Source organism: Pleurodeles waltl, chromosome 7 (assembly GCF_031143425.1).
Source record: "Pleurodeles waltl isolate 20211129_DDA chromosome 7, aPleWal1.hap1.20221129, whole genome shotgun sequence".
NCBI lineage: Eukaryota > Metazoa > Chordata > Amphibia > Caudata > Salamandridae > Pleurodeles > Pleurodeles waltl.
In genome coordinates, this window is record NC_090446.1 from 713,245,291 (window position 1) to 713,252,473 (window position 7,183).

At 48.7% G+C, this 7,183-nt stretch overlaps 2 long non-coding RNA genes across 3 annotated transcripts in view; one reads left to right on the forward strand and one right to left on the reverse strand.

Moving 5' to 3' along the window:
* Window positions 1-1,573, reverse strand: part of LOC138247310 (uncharacterized) — a 30,957-nt gene extending 29,384 nt beyond the window's left edge. The window contains exon 1 of one of the 2 annotated variants that reach the window (XR_011194429.1): window positions 1,461-1,573. This is a non-coding gene — a long non-coding RNA (uncharacterized lncRNA). The remainder of the gene's footprint in view (window positions 1-1,460) is intronic. The other variant, XR_011194430.1, reaches the window with a different exon arrangement.
* LOC138304582 (uncharacterized) overlaps window positions 1-6,931 on the forward strand; it is a 379,580-nt gene extending 372,649 nt beyond the window's left edge. Inside the window, exon 3 of the long non-coding RNA XR_011205597.1 lies at window positions 6,732-6,931. This is a non-coding gene — a long non-coding RNA (uncharacterized lncRNA). The remainder of the gene's footprint in view (window positions 1-6,731) is intronic.
* The last annotated feature ends 252 nt before the right edge of the window (window positions 6,932-7,183 follow it).

Genomic DNA, 7,183 nt, shown 5'->3' on the forward strand with positions numbered 1-7,183 from the left:
ACGCACCCTTTTTTGTTAAGAAAAGTCAACATTTTAGAATCACGGTCTGTTATAAAAGCAACTTTTTTGCAAGAGAGGGTCTTGGACATTCACATCTTAATCTTGTCCTTACATCTTTTGGGATCTCTTGTCTTATCCTGTACTCTACATACCAAGGTGCATGCTCTGCACAAGCCCATTGAGGGATAATGGATGCTGAGTCATATTAGGATCAAACATATATCCACAGAGCGGGTCTTTAACCTGTTTGTTCTGATCTGAGAAATCATTAATTTTTTGCCCTCTTCTTCACAAACTCCTTATCACCTGAATCTCCCATTTAGGACGAACAAGAAATTAAAACATCACAGCTACTGGATGATTCATCAAAAGCCACGTTCTGTGACTACCTTTATTGGCCTTTTAGCCTTTCCACTAAATTCCGTTTGAGTTGCCCTTTATTTGGCCTTGGACCGTAATGTCCATATATATTAGAGGCGTTCTCTCTTTGCAAATGTTTTCTTCTCATTAGTACTGTATGACCCTACTGAGAATCACCTGTTCTCTCATTATTCTCTTCCACCTACCAGAACTATTCCTCCTCATGCCTGTGGCCAGAAATAGTCTCCTCTAATTTCTCCATACAATCACCTAATTTCTTTCCCAAATCCTTTACCAAAGAAGAAACTGCCCTATTTACATATTCCTGAGCCTTATTCTCCAAACTCTGCTCCACCTGCATGCTACTCTCCAAGTTAATCATTTTCAAAAGAATTCTATAATTTACACAACCTCCAGCCTACTCCTATTAATAAAGAAACTTTTTTTAAATATAAGATTTACCTGACAAACTAGAGACCAAAATACACCCCTTTCTCTCCGCCGACTAAAATATGATTTGTTGTAACTGAATTAACAACCTCTTTGTGCCCTAAAAATGCCCCCCAGACAAGGAATAGTCACTTTGCTGCACTTCCCCAAACCAAGATGGCCGCATTCATGAACAAACACTTATCGTAACCCATACAGAACACATTAACTGACTGAATACATCAACATTCGTCCGGGTCGTGGAGTGTCAGTGTTGCTCGATCCAGTGAAAACAGTTAGTAATCAAACTCTTTTAATATGCTGCAGGCTCTCTTGAAAGTGTAATTTTTTTAGTTCTTCCATTCGTAAGGCCACGGCAAACGAGCCAGTCAGTGGAGCGCTTTTGAGGAGGTTTGCATGTTGCTCAAATAGCTGATCCCTCATGCGATAGAGCTGCCACTCGCTTCAGAATGCCAAAGGCATTTTAGAAGACACGATCAGGCAGATGAGTGCCTGTAACAAAACAACCCAAGAATTCTTCAAAACTAATACAATCCTCTCCCCCACTAATATACCAAAACAGCTGCACGCATCTCCGAATCACTTTCAGCAAAAAATTAAAGAAAACAAAGTATTCGCTTCACTCTAAGCAAAAAGATTTAAAAAATTACCCAAAATACTGCGCCACAACTGAATGGGGGAAGAAAATGCAAGGCAACGATCACACACAAAAGGAATTACAGTCTCCCAAATTCTATTAAGGACCGGAGGCGAGGAATATGCATCATCTTTCTTCACTTTTTATTAACAGCAGGTTCAAAGTTCATCAGTAAAAAAAAAGAACTACAACACCCATGGGTCCACATTCCCATGGTAACCAATGTCCAATCACACTGCTATCCGACAGTCCGTATAAATATCCTTTTGTGACGACGTCCGTCCTCTTTCTTCACTGCTCACTCGTCAGATAAGTGTCGTTCCTTTTCTGTCTCTGAGTTGGAAGAGTGCTTAATCGCTACTTTATTGATTTTTTGCCCCGTTACTGTGGTATTTAGCTTGTGCTTGCCGCGCGCGTGCTGGTTTGCCTGGCTGCTTAGCAACCGAAACACGCTGGAGGCATTTACTTTGCCCGAGCGCTGTGTCATTTTAATCTGTGTCAGGTCCACCAGAGGGCGCTCTTTCGCGCACTCTGGTTTTCCCGAAGCGTTTCCTCAAGCGATTTGAGCCGCGTAAGTGCTCAATCGCCTCAGGGCAACGCATTAGGGTTTTCAGTGAGTTCCCAGCTCACTTTCAACCCTCCAACCCCCGCATTACCCCGCTTTTGCGGTTGAGTGACTTTCTTACATTCAGTAATGCGATGATCACAGATCGTACGTCGTGGCCTTGCTGCCTCTGGTTTTTTCCTGACAGGAGTGCGTGGGTCTCCCCTGTGGATTTTTTATAGGGAGTTTCTCCTGTCATTACCTTCTCTGTGTCCCTCAATGCAGTCCTCACAGGACCACAATACTTACCCCACCCTGTCCCCGGGGAGGGCTGCTCTCAGCAGGTGCTGCCCCCTGAGGTGGACCTCCTCCTTACACAGGCCATCAGCAGGGCCCTGGGCCCCTTAAAGGATAGTGTGGCCAGGTTGTCAGAGCATGTCTTTAAGGGGACAGGCACATTTGGGGGGAAGGGTGCTGACCATAAGGGAACGTCGGCCCCCAAGAAAATTTGCAAGCGGGGCATCTGGAGGGCTTTGGTATTCTTACTGAAGCATTCCATAAGAGTGCACGCACGCCGAAGCGTCCACCCTTCCGGCAGGGTTCTGAACCCGGAGAGACCGGTGAAGTGGTTCACCTCATACCGGACCCTGACGCTGGGTCCCCCAAGCGGGTCGAGGGGGACACAGAGGGGGATACCTCCTTGGAGGAGGACCAGGATTTGGGACTTCCTTGGCGTCCAACCTCTAATTTGTCGGACCCGCAAGGAGCTGAGGACTCCGAGTCGGAAATGTTTCAGCCAGAGGATATATACCATCCTAGATCCTTGGAATGGCATCCAAACAAGAAAGTGGCAGACTATGTTGCCAGTCAAATCCGGCAGCCTCTCAAAAAGGAGGTTAGGGCCCAGTTGCGGGCCTAATGCCCTCGTCCTACGCTGCCAGATAAGGTAGCGGCAACTCCCGAAATAGACCCCAAGATGTGCACTTTCTTTGGGAAGTACATGAAGGATCCCAAGAAGGGCATAGACCGCTCCTGGAGGGGGTGCCAGGACAAGTTGTTGGACGTCCTGGACCCCTAAATCAGATAATTCAGCTCGCTGAGAACACGAAGCGCAACAACACTCCCATGCCCACGGATTTCGTGGCGGGATGGGCCCAGAGGGCGGTCTGCCTTTTAGGGAATGCCAACTGTGCCCTCTCGGCAGAGAGGTGATGGTCCCTTCTCATAAAGATCGACCCCAAGTTAGGAGAACTCTCCAACTCAGAGGCTGGGGCTATTGCCCAAGGGAACTTGTTTGGCGACCCCTTCGGGAAGGAGTTGAGCAAATTTGTAGCCACCTTTTCAGCGCTCCATTAAGAAGATTTTCCCAGGGAAGATTTTTGGCGGGGATGGAAGAGGCAGGGGTAGCTCCTCCGGCCGAGCGTTCCAGCAAGGCCCCAGTTCCCTATCCCTCAAGGAACAACGGATGGAGAGGCGGCCGACAGGGCACCTTCTTCCCCAATCGGGGTAGAGGAAAGAACAGAAGGGGCTCCCGGGGTGGAGCCAACGCCCCCGGAGGTGCCAACGGTGAGTACTACCCTTTTTTCCCCTCAAATTCTTGGGGGGAGGCTGCGGTTATTTGCGCACAAGTGGGCCCAGTTAACATCAGACGCCTGGGTGCTGCAGACGGTGTCGGGATTCCACATAGAGTTCTGGGGGACTCCGGTTCAGAAATTTCCACCGCGTCCCTTGGTCTTTTCGAAGTCAGACTCGGCACTGATAGACACGTTAAGTCCAGGGGCTTCTGCAAAAGGAAGCAATTTGCCTATCGACCCTTCATTCCAGAGGTTTCATGAGCAATCTCTTTCTCGTAGAGAAAAAAGGCAAGGGCTTCCGACCAGTCATCAACCTCAGAGCCTTCAACGAGTGGGTCGTTTATCGACACTTCAAAATGGAAGGCATCCACATGCCCAGGGATCTCCTGCTGCACGGGGATTGGATGATTCGATTGGACCTCAAGGATGCCTACCCCACGGTCCCAATCTTTCTCCCTCACCGTCGGTTCCTTCAGTTCATTTGGAAGGATCAGGTGTTCGAGTTTACCTTCCTGCCGTTCGGTCTTTCGTCAGCTCCGTGGTGCTTCACGAAGCTGCTCAAACCAGTAGTGGAGTACCTACGGTCTCGAGGGATCCGCTTGATCATTTACCTCGACGACATCCTTTTGATGGACCAGTCTTGCATGCGACTAACATCCAATGCGAACACAACTATTCAGCTCCTCCAGGACTTGGGATTCGTGATAAACCCACAGAAGTCAGACCTTCCTCCCTCTCAGTTCATGACCTTCCTGGGGTTTCTCATCGATACCCAGGTGGCCTCCCTCAGTCTCCCGGGCTCGAAGATTACAAAGATCAAGAAGGAGTTGTCCAAGGTCTTGAGGCGGGACAGGATCTCGCTACGGCAGTTGGCCAGAGTGGTGGGACTCCTCTCATCCTCGATTCAGACCATCTTCCTGGGACCGCTCCACTACAGGGCCGTCCAGCGCCTCAAAGCTCATCACCTGCGACACGGCCTTTCTTACTCCGAGCTGGTAGCTCTTCCTCAGGAGGCGCGGACAGAGATCCAGTGATGGCTGGATCATATGGAGGTGTGGAACGGGAGGGCGATCTTTGGAGCCTCGCCGGACCTAGTGATAGAGTCGGACGCCAGCCTCTACTGCTGGGGTGCTTGTTGTGGCGATGTCTCATTCGGGGGACGCTGGACCCACTGGGAACTCAGCCTCCACATCAACTGCCTGGAACTCCTAGCGGGTTCTTTTGCGATCAGATCCCTGACGTGGGACAAGGTCCTCTGTTGCATTCTCCTGAGAATAGACAACATTTTGGTGGTTCAGTACATCAACCGTTTAGGGGGCACCCGCTCGAAGGCCCTGGTGGAGTTGGCAAAGGATTTCTGGTACTTCTGCTTCCAACGACAAATCTCGGTGATGGCAGAGTACATTCCGGGGTCCCAGAATACCTTGGCAGACTGGAACTCCAGATATCTGGAGGATCCCAGAGATTGGCATCTAGACAGAGCGGTGTTCCTCGCTCTTCTGGAATAGTGGGGCCCCTGTTGATTGGACCTCTTTGCGTCCAGGTGGAACGCCCAGCTACCTCAGTACTTCAGCTGGCGTCCAGATCCCGGTGTGACTGCAGTGGGCACTTTTCTTCAGGACTGGGGTCGGGATCAGAGTTATGCATTTCCCCCGTTCCTCTTGATCCCGAAAGTGACAGCACAGATTCGTCGCCAAGGGACGACAGTGATCTTGATAACCCGGCTTTGGCGATCGCAGGTGTGGTTCCCTTCTCTTCTGGAACTCTCCTGCGATCTTCCAATTCCGCTTCCGGTCAGCCATACTATTCTGTTGAATCCAGAGGGACAATCTCACCCGCTGGTCCTTCAGGGCCATCTCTCTCTGGTGGCTTGGAAGATTTTCTGTATCGTATGATGGACCACAGACTTTCACAGGAGGCTGAGAAATTCATCAGACAAGCCTGTGCCCCAAGCACCTGCAAGAGGTACAGATTGGCCTGGAACCGCTGAGCTCGTTGGTGCGTGGGAAGGCATGTCAATCCCATGGGGGTCCAAATTACAGATATCATAAACTTCTTAGCCGATCTAGCGGAATCCGGCCAGTCCTATTGCTCAATCAATTCGGTCCGATCCGCGATATCGGCGGAACACCCCGATTAATAATTGCCCGGAGGGGGAGCACCTGTGGGTGTGCAAACTACTGAAAGGCATTAGATTGACCAGACCTCCTGAACCCAGGTATTCCTCCCTATGGAATGTCAACCAGGTTCTGCGTCTCTTGACCTCCTGGCCGGATAACCAGTACCTCTCACGGAAAGAGTTATCAGCTAACTAGCTACTCTGCTATGCCTCATCTCGTGCAAATGAGTCTCAGATGTCAGAGCTCTAGATATATCCGCTAGGGTTTTTTCTCCGGAGGGAGTGACATTCACGATATCAAGACGGACAAAGTGTAATACCAGGTCGGTAACCTATCCAGCGTTTGAGTATACTCCCAAGTTGTGTGTGGTAAGATGTCTAAAGACATATGAGGAGGTGACGGCAGAACTCCGCCCACCAGGGAGAGACAATTGCTGATTTCAATTAAGAAACCCTTCAGGGCAGTCTCCTCCCACTCCATTGCCCGGTGGGTCAAATGAATCTTGATGGAAGCGGGCATCAATGTTCAGGTCTTTGGAGCTCACTTCACCCGGGGGGCTTTGGCATCCAAAGCACTCCAGTTAGGAAGACTGGAGGACATCATAAACACGGCTGACTGGTCGTCAGAATCTACTTTTAAAAAGTTATATTTTGAACCTATTCACGAAGCTGCTTCATTAGTGGTAAGTAAGCTTTAAACATGCATAATCCTCGCCTCCGGTTCTGACATAGAATGAGAAACTTCCTAGCTATCGAGAAGGAAAGTTTCAATTCTATTAAGGGCACAGAGGCGATGATTATCCCACCCGACATCACGGGCATGTCGCCCACCCAGGATGAATTCACCGGATTTGGAGGTGGTATTCATATTTTTCTTGAGGTGAGACTGTGGTCTTCTAACGTTGTATGTTTCTAATCGGTCTATGATGTTGCAGACACTGTAATTCAGTCTATGGAAGGGAGTGGGATCTCCGAATGGTTGTTTAACTCACCTGTTTATACTTGGAAAGTATGGGTTCTTATCTCATGGTTCACATTTATTCCTAGGAGCAGAGGCTGCACCAACCTAATGACTACCTAACTTTAGATCGCAGTGAAGTCGAGGACGGACGTCGTCACGAAGGGATATTTATACGGATTGTCGGATAGCAGTGTGATTGTACATTGGTTACCATGGGGATGTGGACCCATAGGTGTGGTGGTTCATTTTTGTTATTTTTGAACTTTGAACCTGCTGTTAATAAAAAGTGAAGAAAGATGATGCATAATCTTCGCCTCCGTGTCCTTAATAGAATTGAAACTTTCCTTCTCGATAGCTAGGAAATTTCTCATTCAACCTATTCTGTACATACAGTTACCATTTAAATAAGTTAATCATACAAAACCAATGTTCGGAGTACTTATCCATGAGCAGCAACAAAGAAGGAAGATGGTTGCTGGGGAGAGGATTATATAGTGGATTAAAATGTTGTTTTTGTTACTATTCTAAGTTCTGAAGT